Source organism: Microcaecilia unicolor, chromosome 3 (assembly GCF_901765095.1).
Source record: "Microcaecilia unicolor chromosome 3, aMicUni1.1, whole genome shotgun sequence".
NCBI lineage: Eukaryota > Metazoa > Chordata > Amphibia > Gymnophiona > Siphonopidae > Microcaecilia > Microcaecilia unicolor.
In genome coordinates this window covers 68,365,239-68,385,601 of record NC_044033.1, presented here as the reverse complement: position 1 = coordinate 68,385,601, position 20,363 = coordinate 68,365,239, and the positions used below count along the sequence as shown (strand labels likewise).

General features: G+C 43.2%; 1 long non-coding RNA gene across 1 annotated transcript; it reads left to right on the top strand.

Annotated features, from left to right (window-relative positions):
- The first annotated feature begins 1 nt into the window (after position 1).
- LOC115465508 lies at positions 2-19,366 on the top strand. The gene is made up of 4 exons (XR_003941420.1): positions 2-85; positions 1,470-1,620; positions 10,342-10,498; positions 18,449-19,366. It is a non-coding gene; the product is annotated as an uncharacterized LOC115465508 (long non-coding RNA).
- The last annotated feature ends 997 nt before the right edge of the window (positions 19,367-20,363 follow it).

Below are 20,363 nucleotides of genomic sequence, written 5' to 3'. Positions count from 1 at the left end.
TCCTTTGATTGCAGCAGGCGATCAAGTGCTCGGGCGGCGGTCACTTTCTAACTTCAACAGCTCGAGCGGGTTTGTAATTCTGCAGGTTGGTGTGTGTAACCTATATATACCTAACTTTTTGATGGGATCAGTTAACAAATGAGAGAAGAATGCGTAATTTTGCGTGGAAGCCCCCCTTCTCTGAACCGATGATTAGAACCCCTCCACCTCCCCCCCCCCCCCCCCCCACAAGCCCTCCCCGGCAAGGAAGAGCAGCTACAGTTGGGTGTGCAGAAGTGGCTTTTTCCTTCTTCTTTTATTTTGTTTATAAATGATTTCCAATTTGTTCCCCCCGTAATCTGAGTTGAGACAAAATGAGATCGTGAGAGAGAAAGAAAAGCGAGGAGTGGAAAAGACAGATTTAAATTTCAGCCTTTGATTTAGGTAGTTAAGGACTAAAGGAGGCTGTATGAGTTTCTATACTATGTGCACAGACACCCTATCTGTGAGCTGTTTTGGTATATACATTAACTGCATATATGCATGAATGTATACTGTGTGCAGAGGTTTGGTATATATGTGTATTTTTATGTGTGTAGGCATGTATGTGTGACAAGTATGAACGGTTCTGTGAGTGCACAATTTATGCGTCTACAGGAATGTATAGATGTGAGTTTCTATGCTGTATGCATCGATGTCATTCGTATTCTCTTGTATATCCCGAGTATTTTGTTCATAGGTGGTGCTCGTTACTGGCAGTGTGTGACTGTCCTCAGGCAGGAGCTAAGGAAACACGCTGCTGGGAAAAGAGAGCCAGGCTGATCTTGAAGGGAAGGGGTAACTGTGAGGGTTAACTTTTAACAAACCATTCAACCAGAACATGAAATGCTCAGCAGCAGGGCTGCCACAATGATACAGCTGAGTAATATTGTCACCATAATCTAATGCCGATTGGAGAGAAAGAGGGAGGGAGTGGGGGAGAATAGAAAATGGTTCTTGAAATAAACCCTGTATTTATGATTTAGAAATTCTTCCCATACCGTCTGTGTTGGATTTCCGATCTCTGGAATGTAAGTTTGTTTCTTATGTCCTAGTCAATAAAACTTGCAGTCCACAGAAATCAGACGCTGCTACTTCCTCCCCTCCAGCATAAGCACCTTTCATTTTCTTTTCTTCTTTGTCATTTTTTCCTTTGTCTTTTTCTTTCTCATTCTTCTTTCACTTTCCTTCTCTCATCCTTTCTTTTTCTGATTCTTTCAGTCTTTAGTTTCCCCATGTTCACTTTTTCTTTAATTTCTTGATCTCCATCTTTCATGCTTCCTCTAGCTGTTTCCCCTCTTGTAATATTAACGATGTTAAAAAGGGCAATATTTATTTACAAGATTGTTGGTAATCTTGTGTGCTCTGGGAAGTACTGCCCTGTGCTATGAAATAATTTTCTTTCAATATCTTCTTAAAATTGAACATTTTCTCTCTGTGATTTTTATTAGGTTGAATCTAATACAGTTGGGCACCTGTTTCTGGATGAGTGTAACCAAAAAGGTTGGGCCTAATCCCCTCCCTCCAGTGATGAGAGAATGAGGCTTTTTTCCCCTTGTGGTGTAAGTTAAGATACATGTGTTACAGTGTGGTGAGTTGCAGGTAAGATCAGGACCCAGAATCTGAACATCTTTAGGGTAATTAACTCATAAGACAAAACTTCCATGAATGTTTTTATGGGTTGAAGCAGGGGGCCAGGGACCCTCACTTTTCTTGAGTTTTTATATAACTATCAAAATAAACATAAACTTTCCCCTATAAAGTTCCTATTTACATCGATAAAACCATGTTGTAGTTTCATAAAATGATCTGTCTCCTGTCACAAATCCTTTGAATTCTAACCGGAGATCAAGAGTATCCAGGCATGGTGCTTTACAATGTGTAATGGGGGGGGGATAAAAGAATGAGTAAGAAAATGAAAATAGAAATTTACTTAATATAATCTGTATATATGCACTTAAAAACTGCCAATATTTGAAAGGGGCTGAGAGCTCGTCCTGCCATTAACATGATGAAGGGAGGGATCAGAGGTGACGAGCAGGGTGTCCTGCCAATACTCTCTTAACTTCAAATATGGGGATCTCACCTTCCCTTGAACTCCCCCAATCCTCATTTGCCTTCCTTTAGCACGATTGTTACCCAAATAATGAGGCTATACATTTGTATGGAGTTACATGGGCTGCAGCTTCTTTATTGGCAACATTTTAAATGTAAACCACATGATATAAACAACTTAACCCCGAGCTACATCAACAATGTTCAAGAATCAACATTTGCACCCCCAAGCCACTTGCCCTGTCAGCATGGTGGTGTGAAATTGGCATGACTCCGCCTCAGCCCAGCAGGGTCCATGGACCTCCATGCATAATTTGGCCGGGTTGCCCCTCATCCCCTATGGGCCTGTGGCTCGGGTTGCCACCATGTGGACAATCTAGCTCACTCTGTTGGCCCCCTCCCCCATCTCCAGAAGCTACAGCCTGTTACAAACCCATACCCACACACAATGTGCAGTGACCTCCTGGAAGTCAGTCAAAAACAAAGCTAATACAATATCAGACCAAAGAATGCCATCCCTGCTAAAGGAGGAAAATCCCAAGCAACGGGCACAAACAGAAGAGGAACGTGAAAAACCTTTTGGAAAGACACTGCAATGATTTCCCAGAAACAACTAACACATGCCAATCACTGCCGGACCCTGAAAACCCCCATGGCCAAGCAATACCACTCTGACCAGTATACCCACTATGACACCGTAGTGTGAATGGTGAAGAGATAACCCCCCCACCTTTTTAATTTTGACTATTTCTAATTTCCTTCGAATAGAATCCCCAAAATACCCAGAACACCAAAGTCCAATAGGTTTCATCAAGTCCTCGCCAAGCCTCTCAGCATTGGCACTAGAAGCACCCCAATGTGAAGGTGTGAGTCCCAACCTCACCACTTGACACCTCGACTGCCATCAAAGTTGGCGCAAAACACTGAGAATTGATATCCAGCTAAGGAAGTTCTATCTTCATGTACCAGGAACAGATGTCCCCCTACTGGCCATATCCCCAAATAGCGAGGCACCAGCAATGCCGTACAGGTGAATGCCCTAGAAAATCACCTGAAGACACTACCTTACCCTTTCCTCCCTAGTCTGTTATGGATCCTGCAATGAACACCCACAGAGAGTCATCATGCAGAGACACATGCTCAAACTGGAGTCCCCCACCTCCACCAGCACTCACATATTGTGGAACCAACTTGTCCCACCCTTAAAGGTCCCAAAACAAGCATGAACGCAGCATGAAAAGGGGAGCCTCAGCTGCCAAATAAACCACACCCAGCAAAGCGTCAAACAAAGAAATCAGGAATGCATGGGCAATGGGTGGCGAGAATCCTGGACAGTTGGTTGTACCCTCGCTCAGCCAAGAAACATTCCATGAACTAAGAAGCCCATAGCTGGGCTCCCTTAACCTGTCGCCATGCAGAACATAGAAAAGCCTGCAATCTGCCTCATCACCATCACTTTAGAATAACTCAAGTCTTGCAAAACGACAAACTCAGTCAAGAGCCTGTCTTCCACTCTCCCACCGGACAAGCCCCTTGATTAACAACTTCAACAATCCCTTTGTTGTCATGTCAGAATATTATTTTCTTGTCCCTGTACTTGTGCGGCCAAATTTTGCAAGCCTCTCCAAAAGGGAAAAAGCTTCAGGAAGTAGTGTTCTTCATCAAACTGAATGCAACCCACTCCTGTGGCTAAGGAGCACACACCAGGACCCCCAAAAGTAAACACCAAAGAACATCCACCAGCCATATCCAAAAATAGCCCTGTCCACATTAGACACCTCTTCAATCTCCAACGGGCAATTAAAGTTGTGCAAAGATGCAGCCAGACCTTCGAATTCCTTCTATTCTTTGCCAAGAGGCAGACAAAATGATGCACCTTCTTGACGCCATGATGCGACCTCACCTTGAGTATTGCATTCAATGCTGATCGCCGTATCTCAAAAAAGATATAGAGGGGCATAATCGAAAGGGACGCCCAAGTTTTGCTAAGGACATCCTCACAAAACGTCCCAGTGGAGTTGCGGGGAAACCCATATTATCGAAACAAGATGGACGTCCATCTTTCATTTCGATAATACGGTCGGGGACGCCCAAATCTTGAAATTTAGGTCGTACTTAGAGATGGTCGTCCGTAGACTTGGTCATTTCTGATTTTCAGCGATAATGGAAACCAAGGAAGCCCATCTCAGAAATTACCAAATGCAAGCCCTTTGCTTGTGGGAAGAGCCAGCATTCGTAGTGCACTGGTCCCCCTGACATGCCACAACCGGGCTTCCTAGGGGGCACTGCAGTGTACTTCATAAATTGCTCCCAGGTATATAGCTCCCTTACCTTGTGTGCTGAGCCCTCCCAACCCCCCCAAACCCCACTACCCCCAACTGTACACCAGTACCATAGCCCTTATGGGTGAAGGGGGGCACCTAGATGTTGGTATAGTGGGTTTGTGGTGGATTTTGGAGGGCTCACATTTACCACCACAAGTGTAACAGGTAGGGGGGGATGGGCCTGGGTCCACCTGCATGAAGTGCACTGCACCCACTAAAACTGTTCCAGGGACGTGCACACTGCTATGATGGACCTTAGTATGACATTTGAGGCTGGCACAAAATATTTTGAAAGATGTTTTTTGAGGGTGGGAGGGAGTTAGTGACCACTGGGGGAGTAAGGGGAGATATTCCCCGATTCTCTCCGGTGGTCGTCTGGTTAGTTCGGGCAACTTTTTGTGGCTTGGTCATAAGAAAAACAGGACCAGTTAAAGTCATCCAAGTGCTCGTCAGGGATGCCCTTTTTTTCCATTATGGGTCGAGGACGGCCATGTATTAGGCACGCCCAAGTCCCGCCTTCAGTACACCTCCGACATGCCCCTGTGAACTTTGGTTGTCCCCGTGACAGAAAGCAGTTGGGGATGCCCAAAATCGGCTTTCAATTATGCTGATTTGGGCAACCCTTTGAGAAGGACGCTCATCTTCCAATTTGTGTCGAAAGATGGGCGTCCTTCTCTTTTGAAAATGATCCTGAAACTGGAATTAGAAAAGGTTCAGAGAAGAGCGACCAAAATGATAAAAGGGATGGCTAAAGAAGTTAAGGCTCTTCAGCTTGGAAAAGAGACGGCTGAAGTGGGGATATGATTGAGGTATATAAAATCCTGAGTGGTGTAGAATGGATAAAAACAAATTGATTTTTTACTCTTTCAAAAAGTAGAAAGATCAGGGGATACTTAATGAAATTACATGGAAATACTTTTAAAACTAATAGGAGGTAATAGTTTTTCACTCAAAGAATAGTTAAGCTCTGGAACTCGCTGTCAGAGGATGCAGTTAGCATATCTGGGTTTAAAAAAGGTTGGGAAAGTTCCCAGAGGAAAAGTCCATAGTCTGTTATTGAGATGGGCAGGGGGAAAGCTGCTGCTTGCCCTGGGATTGGTAGCATGGAATGTTGCTACTAATTGGGTTTATGCCAAGTACTTGTGCCCTGGATTGGCCACTGTTGGAAACAGGATACTGGGCTAGATGGAAGATTGGTCTGACCCAGTATGGCTATTCTTATGTTCTTATTTGTCAAAATAGTATGGCCATGCAAATGTGATGCCAAGAAGCGTGAAAGAGTCAGGATGAATGGGCAACAAGCAAAAAGCCGACTCAATGTCCAACTTCACCATGAAGGCACCTGAATTGTTCATCCGTACTATTCGCAGTGCCTCAGCAAAGGACATATATTGAACAGTACACAACACAGCTATCTCTTAGATGGGTAGTGAATGTTGATTTATGGACTACTTCATTGTCCAATGAACCATGAAAAACATCCGGAAACCCACCTCAAAAACTGGAAGGATGAATCAACCCTGTCCTCATAAACCTGCAACCAGGGACGCGTGGAGGGGCATAATCGAACGCGAACGCCCATCTCCATGGGCGTCTATGTCCAAGAACGGGTACGTGAAGGGGCGGGACAGACTGTATTTTCGGAAAAAAATGGGCGCCCATCTTGTTTTTATTGATAATACGGTTTGTGCCCGGCAAATGCATCGGATTTGTGCAGATTTGAGCTGGGCGGTTTCAGTTTTCAGCGATAATGGAAACCGAAGGTGCCCAGCTCAAAAACGAACAAATCCAAGGCATTAGGTCGTGGGACGGGCCAGGATTCGTAGTGCACTGGTCCTCCTCACATGCCAGGACACTAACCGGCATTTGAGGCTGGCATACAGGCTGGAAAAAAAAGTTGTTAAAGTTTTTTTTTATGCTGGGAGGGGGTTAGTGACCACTGGGGGAGTCAGGGGTGATCATCCCCGATTCCCTTCGGTGGTCATGTGGTCATTTAGGCCACTTTTTTGGGACTTGTTCATGAAAAAAAAGGGTCCAAAAAAAGTGACCCAAATTCGCACTAAAAACGCCTTTCTTTTTTCGATTATCGGCCGAGGACGCCCATCTCTCCTCGGCCGATAAACACACCCCAGTCCCGCCTTCACCATGCCTCCGACACGCCCCCGTCTACTTTGGCCATTTCCGAGACAGATTGCAGTTGAAGACGCCCAAAATCAGCTTTTGATTATACTGATTTGGGTGCCCACAGGAGAAAGACACCCATCTCCCGATTTGGGTCAAAATATAGGCGTCTTTCTCTTTCGAAAATAAGACGAATAGTGGAATAAGAAAAGGTACAGAGAAGGGCAACGAAAATGATAAAGGGATGGGACGACTTCCCAATGAGGAAAGGCTAAAGCAGCTAGGGCTCTTTAGCTTGGAGAAGAGATGGCTGAGGGTAGATATGATAGAGGTCTATAAAATAGTGAGTGAAATGAAAAGGGTGGATGTGAATCGCTTGTTTACTCGTTCCAAAAATACTAGGAATAGGGGGCATGCAAGCTATTAAGTCAGTGGTTCCCAAACCTGGTCCTGGAAGCACCCCAGCCAGTCAGGTTTTCAGAATACCCACAATGAATATTCATTAGATAGATTTGAATGCAGTGGAGGGTGGGGAGGGCAGAAGACTGCTGGACATTTGGAGTGGCCTCATGTGCCTCATTGTGGCTAGATGTCTCCTGGGGCCTTGGGGATTTTGTTCCTCCAGTGGTCCCTGGTTGGAATCAGCCTTGGCTGATGCCAGGTAGTGGCTCACTGTTTGGAGGGGATAGGGAGTTCCCCTAGCACATCCTGGCAGCTTGGGTGCTCAGTTTTTTGGGGGGGCCAAGGAGGTTTGGATGGAGCTGTACAACGAGGTGGTCTACCTGTTCCTGAAGGTAACGGGAGTATTACCAGAGTTGTGAGGGTGGGGACTTCTGGGAGACAGCAAGTTTCAGCTGATTCCCCCAGTGGTCACTAATCCCCTCCCACCCAACAAAAACAACTTTAAAAACTTTTTTTTCCAGCCTGTATGCCAGCCTCAAATGTCATACCCAGCTCCATCACAGCAGTATGCAGGTCCTTGGAGCAGTTGTTAGTGGGTGCAGTGGACTTCAGCCAGGTGGACCCAGGCCCATCCCCCCCTACCTGTTACACTTGTGGTGGTAAATGGGAGCCCTCCAAACTGCCCCCAAAACCCACTGTACCCACATCTAGGTGCCCCCCTTCAGCCATAAGTGCTATGGTAATGGTGTAGAGTTGTGGGGAGTGGGTTTTGGGGGGATTCGGGGGGCTCAGCACCCAAGGGAAGGGAGCTATGGACTTCAGAGGTAGTTAACTTTATTTTTTTAATTGTTACAAGTGCCCCCTAGGGTGCCCGGTTGGTGTCCTGGCATGTGAGGGGGACCAGTGCACTACGAATCCTGGCCCCTCCCACGACCCAATGCCTTGGATTTGGTCGTTTTTGAGCTGGGCGCCTTTGGTTTCCATTATCGCTGAAAAATGATACCGCGCAGCTCAAATCCGCACAAATCCGATGCATTTGCTGGGCACAAACCGTATTATCGGAAAAAAGATGGACGCCCATTTTGTTCCAAAATACAGTTTGTCCCGCCCCTTCACGTACCTGTTCTCGGAGATAGACGCCCATGGAGATGGGCGTTCACGTTCGATTATGCCCCTCCACATCTGTTTTGAGATGTGGTGACCAGAATTGTACACAGTATTTTGAGGTGTGGTTGCACCATGGAGCAATACAAAGGCATTGCAACATTCTCATTTTTGCTTTCCATTCTTTTCGTAATAATACCTAACATTCTATTTGCTTTCTTAGCCACCGCTGCACACTGAGCAGAGGATTTCAAAGTATCATCAACGATGACACCTAGATTATTTTCCTGGTCGGTGACTACTAGTGTGGAATCTTGAATCACATAGCTATAATTTGGGTTTCTTTCTCCCACATGCATCACTTTGCACTTGCTTATATTAAATGTCATCTGCCATTTGGATGCCCAGTCTCCCAGTCTCATAAGGTCCTCTTTCAATTTTTCACAGTCCGCTTGTGATTTAACAACTTTGAATAAGTTTGTGTCATCAGCAAATTTAATTATCTCAGTAGTTATTCCCATCTCTAGATCATTTACAAATATGTTAAAAAGCAGCAATCCCAGCACAGACCCCTGCGGAACCCCACTATATACCCTTTTCCATTGAGAATACTGACCATTTAACCCTACTCTCTGTTTTCTATTTTTTAACCACAATAGGATATTACCTCCTTTCTCATGACTCTCTACTTTCCTCAGGTGTCTTTCATCAACAAACAACTTCTTGTAAGAATCCATTGCTCCAGTCTTTGGTTTTCAGTGGTCAAACATCCCACTTTCTCTCATACCTGTATTATCTCGTGGGGTGTTCGAGTTCTCCACCTGTGGCTGATTATCTGTACTTTGTTGCTGGTAAGGAGGGCCCCCATCCTTCAGTTAATGGGTGCCCTCCAGATAGGCTCTCTGGCTATTTAATTCCCTACAAGCTTGGTATTTGCCCTAGCAGGCAGCCGAGATTGATTTTGTATGCACTCTGGCAGCTCGGGGTGGGGGGGGGGGGGGGATTCAACTGTTGCCCTGCAGCCCAGCAACATTTTTTCTTTGGGCCAGACCACCAAGCAGCCTAGCCTGGTTGATAGGTCAACTGAAACTAGCTATATTCAGCAGAAGGACTGATGGATAGCTGTGCACTGGTTGGTGGTACACCCCAAAACAGCTACATTTGTCTGACTCTCTTCCCTGGTTCAATTTGGAAAATCTCTGCTGCCCTGTACTCTTCATTTACAGAGCTCCAATCCAGCTGCTACATTTTTCAACACTATCCCATCGGGTGAGAGATGCTGATTAATACTGATTCTGTGCAGGTTCAAATCCACATAATTCCTGTTTATATATTGCTCTTTTGTGTTAACCTTCAATTACAATTTTGCTTGCTACTTGCATCATTTCTGGTAGAAGTTAACTCTGAATTTCTTATGATCTGTTTCTCATTTGTCTTAACTTGTAACAATGTTCCTACAAGAAGCATAGAGCGATCATATTTAATTTTACAAAACATTGCTGAGGAGCAGCCTGATGGCAGAGCAGCAGGCTGAGAACGTAAGAACATAAGCATTGCCATAGTGGGACAGACCAAAGGTCCATCAAGCCCAGCATCCTGTTTCCAACAGTGGCCAATCAGGTCACAAGTACCTGGCAAGTCCACAAAATACTTGGCAAGATCCCAGAGAAGCCAGGGTTGAATTGCTCTATTACACTTCCTTGAAACATAACCCTTTACACTTTAATTCAAAATGTACATTTTTTAACCTGTTAGCCTGCAGGTCTCCTGGACAAGAATCACTTTCTTAAGATTTGCATGCTTTGATCTACACACAGTTAACCGCTCATTTCTGCCTCTGGCACCATCATCTTCAACAAAGCGGTGCTGAACCCATATGGTGCATCCTAGGATTCACCGCACAGGGCCAGAGAAAAATTCAACTAGCCATCCTCAAGGGAGAAATCGCCATAGGCAATATCTTTGATGCTTTAGTTAAAATATCCAACAGTGAAGCAAACAGATCATCCCACAGGAGTTCATTATGTTCCCATGACCATAACTTTTTCAGCCAATCACACAAGCGCAGGAGGGTTCACATAGCTACAAGAGCTCACATGCCAGGGGAGTCGAATCACCGTAACATTCCTGAGAGGGAAATGCCTTTATTCCAACACTTGACTAAACTAACTGTCCTTCCTCATATCTGGGGGGTATCACTTAGAGTTTGGAGATTCAGGCTCTGCCTCAACAGCAACTTTATGTTAACTCTACCACTCAGACTGTAACTGCTAATGACACACCTCTTCCCCAGAGGAATGTACTTTCTGTTTTCCAGGTACCTGAGCCCCCTTAAGGTTTGTTGGCACAGCAGTCTCTGGGTCTTCAGTTTCCACAATTGTCTTCAACATGTAGAAGAACTGTTGCCACACTATCATTGTCTTTGTTGTTGGAGGCTGGGGCTGCTGTACCTGTTCCAGTGTCACCTTCTGCAGGTGAGCTTTCCAATAATAATAATAATAATAATAATAATAATAATAATATTTGCAATAGGTTTTGTACTCTTTTACCCAGGTACAAAAAACTTAGATTGTGAACCCTCCAGAGACAGAGAAAGTACCTGCATATAATGTGTACAGTACTGTGTATGTCTAGTAGCATTATAGAAATTATTATTAGTAGTAGCACAGTTCAATATGTACCTTTTGATTCTACTATCAGGATGACTGAGGACGCTGGTAGAGGTGCTCTTGTTGCAGCAGAAGATATCGAATCTGATTGTTGTCTGTTGCACATTGATCCTGACTCTTTCTAATTACTAGGCTTCTCCTTTAGGGGTGAATCTTCCTTTGATAAATGTATGCCAATGGGTTGTTCGGTCTCATTTTCCATTTTTGAAAGGGTTAGTTCCTTTTTGTATTTGGTTTTGTGCTTCAGAACCAAATTGTCCACGGTGGTACATTACTTAGATCATTTAAATACCTATGCGGCATAAATGCACAGGAGGTGAGTCTCAATTGAAAAGAAGCTATGGAACAAGGGGGTATAGGATGAAGGTGAAAGGGGATAGACTCAGAAGTAACTGGTGGAAATACTTATTCTCAGAAAAGGTGGTGAATTCATTGAACAGTTTCCCGGTGGAAGTGGTGGAGATGAAAACTGTATCTGAATTCAAGAGAGCTTGGGACAAGTACAAAGAATCTCTAAGGGAGTGATAGGTAGAGTAGATGGCATGGATGGGCAGACTGGATAGGCCATATGATCTTTATCTGTCTACATTTTTTTCTGTTTCCTCTTCATGGGCCCTGCTAATATTAATATGTGTAGCATCTTACTATGTAATCCGGAGCCCCTGCTCCGGGAAGCTTGATCTTTAGCTTTTAGGTGACAGAGTTCCCCTTTTTCCTGTAGTCGAGCCAGGAGAATGTCACCCACCCTGGAGCAAAGGGACAGGACACAGTTCACTATCCTCGTCCCAAGTGTATGCTAGAGATGGGAGGAAAAAAAACTAATTTGTTAGGCTCGGTCAGATTTGAAAGAAGCAAGCCTCGGTGTTTACAATAAATTGGTTTTATTCAGTTTAAAAGTTAAACAAAACAGTGAAATATAACTCTTTAAAACCCTAAATTAAGACCCCTTATTTATGCTACAATATCAAACTATTATTCTACAGCAATGTCAGAGTTATTTTAACTTGTGCTTTTGTTGTCAACAGGTTAACCCTTCACCTCCCAGCTACAAGATATCAGATAAGTCTTTTCAGAATAACTATTACTTTCTAAAAGAAATGTGAAATAATGTTTTCTCAAATTCCCCAAGCTTCCAAGAATTGATACTTTGTGTCGACTTCCTTTTGTTTTTCAGAATCACCCTTAACCCTCCCGTCGGATCCAGGTAAGTACCCCTCTTTTCTACCCTCTTTCTTTCCTTTTTGAAAGTCACTTTCCTTTCAGTGCGTCGCTCAGTCCCACTTCTTGCTTCACACCAAAGGTCTTTCTTGCGTGGGGGCCCGTTGTTTTTTTTTTCCTTAGATGATGCAGCGTCCTCTGTATCTTCTTCCTCAACCTATCTTAAATAACTTAAATAGGAGAAAAACCCTAGCTCCTTACATATATTTTAGGTTCCTTACTAAAGGATCTCTTTATTTAGAAAGACTGGGCCAAAACTAGCTTTAAAATCAAAATAATTAAATTTTCCTATTCTAGATCCCCTATGCTATGTTTTTCTTTATATCCTATACTACTGAAGGAGTGACGCAAGTTTTCAGGAACATAGATTTTTTTCAATCACACTCCAATGCAGTCAATCACTTCTTAATTTATAAACTTATCAGATAACACATAACCTATATCATATCATTCAAAACATTCAAAATATAAATTCCAACACTTTAAATCACACATTCAATTAATTCCCAATAATCTCCACCCCAACAATTCTATTTCCAATTCTAACTTAAATCCTAACTTTCCTAAAAATTCCCCTAAACTATTAAATGATAATACAATCACTCCTTTACTTAATATAATCTTCCACTGAACTCCCTTTTTACTAATCACCACCCTTCCCAAATCCAATTTAATCTAACTATCTTTCCTCTACCTCACACAAAATCCACTCCACCAACACACATCTGCTCTCTTCGCTGTCCCAACTCCTTCTGCCAACCGCCAATGACTCCGTAACCAGGGATACGGAGCTTTCAGTGACATTCCAAGCCCTTCCCAACCAATCAGCCATCTCCCTCAACATTCCGAGCTTCACTGCTGACCGGCGGAATCTTGGCCAGCAGTGCTAAATCCCCATTTTAATTACTGATTTCCCATAGAAAATAATGGGAAATCAATAATTAAAATAAAAACCCAATTAAACATTTTCCAATCTACCCCAAAATTCCCATATTCAATAACCCTTTTATTCCCTATCTAGCTGTAATTTCAAAATTTAAATTTAACCCTTTTTAACCCATACCTCACTATTTTCCCCCAAAACCCCTTTTAAAAATCCCAAAAAAATTCAAAAAATATCCCAAAAATTCACACTCCCCCCTATAAACCTACCCCATTGAATAAAAAAAATTAACTCTTTCAGAACCCCTTTAAACAGCACCCTACCAAAAACCCCCACTAAAAATATTCAAATTCAAAATCTAACCCGCCACAAAAATCCCCAAAAATTCCCCGACCCCAAAACTGAAAACCAAATTTAAAAAAACTCAAAACCCCGAATTTTTAAAAATAAAAAACACAATTTACACATTTTAAAATTAAATAAATTAAAATTTCGGGTCAAAAGACCCCTTACCTTTTTCAGGATTTTTCCCTCACCAAACGCCTGCCATCGGTTCCGGTCCCGCTGGTCCCAGTCCAAAAATGGAGCCAAAAAATGAAAAATCGAAAAAACCCTCGGAGCTCCATCCGAAAATTTAGGCCCCGGCTTGGGCCTAAACGGAGCTCCGGTGCGGCGCGCATTCCCGATCTGTGCATGAGGCTCGCCGCCTCATGCACACGCGCGCCCATCGCGTCGGCCATCTTTTTTTCATCTTCGGGCCACAGAACAGGCCTCCTTCCCTCTTCGGCGCTCCCGGCCATGAAAAACAGCGGCGCCCCCGGGAAAAGAAAAGCCCGCTGGCCCCATCTGACCCGGGGATGTTTGGGCACGTCCCCGGGAGCTAAAAAAAATGATGGCGCCGTCCCTGCAGCGCTCCTAAAGCGCTGCACTTCTTCCTTCGGCCCCAACCGGCCCCAGCAGCGCTCCTCCACCCGGGGACGTTCTGAACTGTCCCCGGGTTTAAAAAAAAACTCAACGCTGCTCCCTGCAGCGCACCTCCTAACTTTCAGCCCCCGAGCAGCCCCAGCAAATCCCGGAGCCCGAAGTAAGTAAAAAAAAATAGATATATTTTTTTTTCCTATTTTTAACCCCCTATTACATTCACCCAGGCTTTGAAATCGAATATTGTCCTCAATATTCCATTCACACCTACCAAAATTCTAACTCAGAGAACTTCCAAAAACCACCCCTTTCACCATCACGCACTTCAAACAACATATCCTATCCATTTCCAAATTTCAAACCACATTCCCATTCATTCCTTCTTCCATCACTAACCCGAATTTTTATCCAAGTCCCTCCCAATCCTAACTCATAACTAAAAATCTAGTTCTGAACACAGTCTTTCAAAAATGATTGGTATAGAGTTCTTTTCATATATCTTTAATTTAAAATAAAATTTTCTCTTAGGAAAGAGGAACATGTTCCCTTGTTCTGCCTGCGTGACTTTCTTGTACCTTCCTCACTTCCCTGTTCAGGTTCACCTCGCACCATAGTATGCTCCACACTATATTCAGTGTAAATGACATACCCACATTTATTCTTTGTTTTGGGGGTTACAGACCTCACCTCCTTCTCATCAAATGAGGGTTCAGGTATCCCATTCCCCACATTTTTTAACAGACAACTCTTTACTAGATTCCTATGAACTATTTGTTCACCTTTTGTCTCATTATAAAGCTTTAATACATTGGAGTTTTCCCCAAAAATCTCTACAATCTGGTATGGCTGAGCTTCCCACACATCCTGAATCTTATGTCGTCCCTGAAATCCCCGTCTCCTGAGCAGAACCCAATCCCCTTCATTGAGAGGCTCTGCCCTAGCATGCTTGTTATATTGTTCTCTCATTTTTTCATTCTGTCGCTCGGCGGTTCTGCTAGCAATCTCCCGTGCAAACTGCAATTTTTCTTGATGTTGCCGTAACCAATCTTCTAAACTTCCTCCAAACTTCATATCATTCGGCCATTCTTCTCTCCTAACCAGCATGTGCTGAGGCAACAAATCCTCCCTTCCCAGGAATAAATAGGCTGGCATGTATCCAGTAGCTTGATGTATTGAGCTGTTGTAAATCTGGTTGATTTCCGGGACATATTTTGACCAACACCTTTTCTTCTCTTCCGGGAAGGCTCTGACTATCTGCAAGAATGTGCGATTGAATCTCTCACATTCCCCTGTGGATGGTACGGGGTGGTCCTGGTTTTCTTTATCCCATATAATTCGCACACCTCCTTGATCAGTCTTGACTCAAAATTTGCTCCCTGATCCGAATGAAACTTTTTTGGCATACCATACACAGAAAATCACCGGGTTACCAACTCCCTTGCTGTTGTTTTTGCGGACTGGTTCCTAGTGGGCAAGGCAATGGTGAACCTGGAGAACAAGTCTGTCAGCACTAGTATCTGTGCAAAACCCCTGCTATCCCTCTCCAGCATCATATAGTCTATTGCCAAGACCTCGTGTGGTCTAATGACATTGAAGCAGGTTAGCTTTGCTCTTTCTTTAGGAAACAAGTCTCTGGAGTAACAACATCTCTCACAGTTTTGTATCCAATTTTCTACGTCCTTTCTCATCTGGGACCAGAAATACGTCTTCCTCAAATTCTTGAAAGTTGTGTCCAACGCAAAATGTCCTCGTTGATCGTGATACATTTTCAACAATTCCTCCCTTAGGATATCAGGAACCACTATTTGTAGGACATCCTCTCCCCGATGTCCATCCTCAAACGCACGATAAAGAATCCCTTTATGCACACGTAATCTTGCTCGGTGCTTCCACAATGCCCGCTTCTCAGCAGAATCCAATTCCTCTGACTCAGGTAAATAATTATTTTCCAACCAACCGATGACTTTCTTCAACATCTCATCCTCGTGTTGTAGCTTCCAAATCTCGGATTCCTGTGGTCCCAAGTTTCCACAACTTTTCTTGACTTTCTTTCTTCCCGATTTTGGTTGAACTGTGATTAAACCACAAGTCAATGCCAAGAAATTCTTCTCTTCATCTTTCTGTGGTTCCGGTTCTTCTGATTCTGGTAATCGGGAAAGTACATCCGCGGCTCCATTGCTCCTGCCTGGCTTGTATTCAACCACGAAATCAAGCTCCGCTAGCTGAGCAAGCCATCTTTGCTCTACGGCTTGTACTTTGGCAGTCTCAAGATACTTCAGAGGATTATGATCAGTACGGACAAGAAATCTTCTGTACAATAAGTACTCCCGAAATTTATCAGTTGCTGCCCACTTAAGGGCTAACAGCTCTAGTTTGAAGGCCGAGTAGTTGCTCGAATTTCTCTCCGATTTCCGAAGCCCTCTACTCGCAAAAGCAATCACTCGTTCTTCACCATCTTGCATTTGACTCAATATGGCTCCGAGCCCTTTGTTACTAGCGTCAGTGGTTAAAATGAATGGCTCTGAAAATATAGGGTACGCTAGGACTGGAGCTGCTATCAATTTTCTCTTTAAAACTTCAAAAGCTGTTTGACACTCCTCACTCCAGATGAATTTTGACTCTTCCGGGACCATTTTCCCTGTGACAGCGTGTAAGGGTGCCGCGATCTGTGCAAAGTTCTCTACAAACCTTCTATAAAAACTCGCGAACCCCAGAAAACTTCTGACTTCAGTTTTGGACCTAGGGGTTCTCCAGTCCTGCAGCGCTCGGATCTTCTCAGAATCTGTTTTAACTCCCCGATTTGAGACAATGTAACCCAAAAACCTCACCTCTTCATACATTAGCTTACATTTTGTAGGCTTCAGCTTCAGACCCACACTCTTCAGTCTTTGGAAAATCAGCTCCAAACGTCGCAGATGCTCCTCAAAACTCGGTGCGTAGACTAAAATATCATCAAGGTATAGCAATAGAATTTGGAACACATACTCTGACAAGACTGTCTCCATAAGCCGTTGGAAACTAGCCGGCGCGTTGCATAGCCCGAATGGCATACTCGTCCATTCAAACAAGCCAAAGGGAGTGGTAACCGCGGTTTTCTGCATATCCTGTGAATCCATCCCAAGCTGAAAATACCCCGAGGTCATGTCCAGGGACGAAAACCACCTAGATGTTCCTAACGCATCCAGGGATTCATCTATGCGGGGTAAAGGGAATGCGTCCCAGACCGTCACTGCATTCAACTTTCTATAATCCACACAAAATCTTAAAGAGCTGTCTTTCTTCTTGATGATCACTGCTGGGGAAGCCCAGGGACTGTGGCTCTTTTGTAAAATCCCCTGTTGCACTAGATCATGGACATGAGTCGAACTGATCAAAGAGGTGCGACGACACCCGTCTGAATGGTTGTTTTATCGGACAGGCACTTCTTGTATCTATTCGATGGGTGATGATGTCAGAGTAACCAATATCCGTATCGTTCACTGAAAAGACTCTACGGTGCCTCCACAGCAGTCTCTTCAAACTTAGTGTCTGTTCACTTGTCAACTTGTCCCACTCAACCTTTACTTTTGGCAGCATTTCCTCCCAGCCATCCACCAAAGGCTCTGTAAGTTCTGACAATCCCCAGCTGCCCTCGCTGGTTCACATTCACACTACCAAACTTCAGATTTTGGTTTCAGTTTCAACTGTGGCTGAAATCAGGTGATGAATTTTAGCTGCAGTTTTGGTTTCGGCCAAAAGTTTACAGACAATTTTGATGGCTTTTTCAGTTTTGGCCGAAACTGAAAAGGCATTTTTGGTGAGCCTCTAACTCTGATGCAGTGACTTGTCCTGTTTCAAATTTAAAGGTATACTGCGTTATGTGTCCTTATGGAGTCCTACAATTGTATCTACATGCGGGCAGCTATCCGCTTATATCATCATGTACAAAGCATTAGGGATTGCTGGATTACATCCATGTGTTTTCAAGTCACCTTCCTTCTGTATTGGCATGGCTATGGCTGCTGCAATGAAAGGGATGCCTTTACAGGGCATTCAGCAACTAGGCAGTTAGTGATCTAAAGCATCTGTAGTTAGGCGAAAGTGCAAAACCCCTAAGAGAGAAGCTCCATTGGCTACCAGTTAAGGAACATTCTATCTTCAAAGTTTGCACATTGGTCCATAAAATCATTCATGGAAATGCTCCAGCATACATGTCAGACCTTATTGATTTACCTCCCAGGAACACTAAAAACTCAGCATGTACATTCTTGGGACTCCACTTCCCTAGTTGTAAAGGTTTAAAATACAAACTAGTACATGCATCCTGCTTTTCTTACATTAGCACACAACTGTGGAATACACTACCACTTAACGTAAAAAATATTCACGACCTTACCAACTTTTGAAAATCACTAAAGACCTACCTTTTTAACAAGACTTACCATAATAATCAATAACAGGAACTCCAACACATCATTACTTACTAGAGAATCTATCTGTTTTTTGATTTATCGAATTGTTTAATCAGTCTGTTTCTGATTTATTGAATTGATTATATCCATTATGTTACACTTGCTCTTTATGTAACCAATTGTTTTATCTACTCTTGATTGGCAATTGTCAGAATGTATTATTGTAAGCCACATTGAGTCTGCAAATAGGTGGGAAAATGTGGGATACAAATGCAACAAATTAATAAATTAATTGGTTATTGAATTTCGCATACATCAAACAGTATTCATTTTTGTTTCTAGACTTGCCTTGATGGTGAAGGATGGTCTGGCTGTTGAACATTCCTTTGTCCTTTGAGCTGGCAGGAGGGCTGCAAAGCACCCATTGGAACCCCGCCTGGGTTTGGCTTCTAAGGGAACTTAGAATATCTGGAAAGGAGTCAGCAGAATGTGTTGACCTCAGCTGCTCTCCCTTTTCAATGATGACCTTTTGCCTAATGAAGTCCCAGATGCCATTGTGATACACCCAGGGGGTAACGACCTGGGTCATTTATCTTGTAAACAATTTATAACCATGGTTAAAATGATTTTGCTGACTTAATTTCCTTATGTCCCTGTATAAAATTTATTTGGTATGCTATATATATGCAGGCTGAAGTGGATGGGTAACAAGTTATGGAATAGAGGCCTTACAAAAGTCAATAGACTAATTGCAAAGTAGGTTTACGAAAAAGTAAGAATAAAAATGTGGCACAATTGGGTTGAAACTACCCCTAGTTATTGTAGATGGGATAAAGTACACTTAAAAACTGTTGCACGAACCTTGTTACTGAATGACATACAGGAGACCTTAGAGTTGTTGTAGAACTAAGCAGCAGTGCCTTGTCTGTAAAAAGAGGGGAACTCAAGGGAACCATTTGCTTTCCTGGAGCCATGGCAGAGCATCTGAGTCTTGAGAACATGGGGCATACAATAACTGTTAAATGCTTGAGTACTGCTGGTCACTTGGTAAGAATAATCCTGGCTAAGAGACAAGCATGGCAGGAACCCAGAAAGATATACTGGGGTCACTATGTTGCAGGAGCTGGGAACCAAGCATATAATCACATCAGGTACCTATGCATCTATAAGAGAATAAGCTCCTACCTTGGTGTTTGAGGTTGGAGCATGGGATGAATAGCTACAGTAGATCAGATAAGGCTAGGATGACTCTTAAACTGTTATGACATAGTTAAGTTGTTAATAAAGCCGCAGTCTTTCGAAAACCAATTCTCTTGCCTCCTGTGTTCTCATTGAATGAGTGTGGTGAGATAGCATGAAGGACAATCCTGACTGCCTATGTTTATTCATTTGCTGTCAACTATTTTAAAATAACGCATTATATATATGTCCTAATCAGTCAGTGATTAAGAATCTATGAAGCCTCTGCCCCTATCGTAGGGGGCCATGGTACAACCAATATTTTGTCCAACACAGAATTAGCAACTAGAAAGCAGGGTCTGTATTAGAGATTTGTTTGGCCCTTCTAGTCAAAATTGTATTCCATTGCCCCTGGCCTGGCCTCTTCTACCCATACAGCAGCATTAAAGACATCTTCTGCACCTGGCATGGCATGACACAGTCCCATTCAGCAAGTAGGTGCTGGTTTCAGTTGGGGCGCACTTATTATGGTTTATGGTTTATTATAGTTTTGATATACCTTTCCTAATAAACATGTCAGAACAGTTTATGATAGAATGTTAATAGAAGGAAAGAACTCCAATAAAATTAGTTAAAAGTATCTAACCATGCATACCACAAACCTGTCAAAGATTACAAACACATTAATTACAACTCAAATGCTATCAATCTAAATGTTATTATTCACATAATGCTCAGCTTCCAATATAACTTTAAAGATCATTTTTTAGTGATCTGGTGCAACCAACCTTTTTTCTGGATCATCAGATCCGCGCATCCACCTCTGTTAAGGCTAAATGAGCCAAGCATATCTCGGAGGTGGTGACGTAATCCTCATTGATCCCTGTTTTCAATTTTCTATTTATATACTTTTATCAAAATATCATAAGATTTATGCTAAATGGCGGGATTTCCAAAAGGGCCATTTTGGAAATCCCGCCATTTAGCGATAGGAGACTACCTTGATACAGCGCTAGTCGTGAAACATGGCACCATGTCGGCTTAACTGTGTCTTCGCAGTATATATTGAAGTAACTGA